Source organism: Volvox carteri, assembly GCF_000143455.1.
Source record: "Volvox carteri f. nagariensis unplaced genomic scaffold VOLCAscaffold_4, whole genome shotgun sequence".
In the NCBI taxonomy this organism is placed as follows: domain Eukaryota; kingdom Viridiplantae; phylum Chlorophyta; class Chlorophyceae; order Chlamydomonadales; family Volvocaceae; genus Volvox; species Volvox carteri.
The window spans coordinates 1,880,103-1,881,203 of record NW_003307547.1 but is presented as its reverse complement, the minus strand read 5'-3'; positions in this window follow the sequence as shown (position 1 = coordinate 1,881,203).

Genomic DNA, 1,101 nt, shown 5'->3' with positions numbered 1-1,101 from the left:
CAGGAACGTAGTAGGGAATCTCCGGCAGGTAGGCCGAGATGTAAGCTACCTGGGCGGGGTGCCATGGTGAGGCACTTAAGTATCATGACTACTTGGTGTTCAGAGTTCAAGACTCCGCTGCCGCTGTCTCGGATTGTTTCGTACGGGTCTATGTATGCTAGTGCTTGTTGCTGGGTTGGACTTCTCCCTGCCTCAGCGAGGACTCTAAATTCCACGCTTCCGCAAAGCCAGTAGTCCGCCCAGGTGAGCGACTGCTACAGTTTCAGTAGCCCCAAACTCTTCTTGTGGGGGCTTGTAGAAAGCACATGAGTCTGCCAGCCTCTCCATGGCAAGCAAGGATGCTTCCATTTGGATTCAGCTAAACATGGCAGTGGCCTCGGGGCGCCTCTTGTTTTTCATGCAGCTGCAGCAGCCAGGGATGGTGTTGGGCAGTGGGCTGCAGCAGGTATGTGGCCATGTCAGGCTGCACGCCAGGTTTTTGTACAGGGGCCAGGGCTGATAGCTGAGTTGCTGAACAGGTGTTGAGTTGTTTGTCGTACACGCACATATGTTCGTGTACGGCACTTGGCGCAGCTCATAGTATACGCACACGTTTTAGAATAGATACAGAACCTTTGGATGCTGTGACAACAATTTAAGTTGAGGTGTCGTTTATTACAGCATAGGTTTAGGGAAACATTATAGTATAATAGTATCGCAGTCTTAGGTTCGATTCCAATACAATGCGCGAAATGGATTTCAATGTAAGAATAACCTACATGTGGATACCCTAATAAAGGGCGCCTACCAATAGAGGTGCATGTGAGAATGCAGAGGTCGAAACGTGTGTTTGAATTTTCATCATGACCCTTAAGAATCCCACATTTTTTAAGGCTTAAGAATGTAAGCAGCAAAAAGAATTTCCTGAGAATATGACTTAAGAATGAGTGCCATACTTAGCGAACCTATGGTAAGAACGGTTAAAACCGGCCAAAGAGCAGCTAAGTATGCTTTAGGCAAAGAATGAATAAGTTGGCCTAAGAATGTATAAGAACACCCCAAAGAACGAAAAGAATACATAAGACTGCTGGCCCTAAAGAATGCTAAAGAATGTAAAGAGTG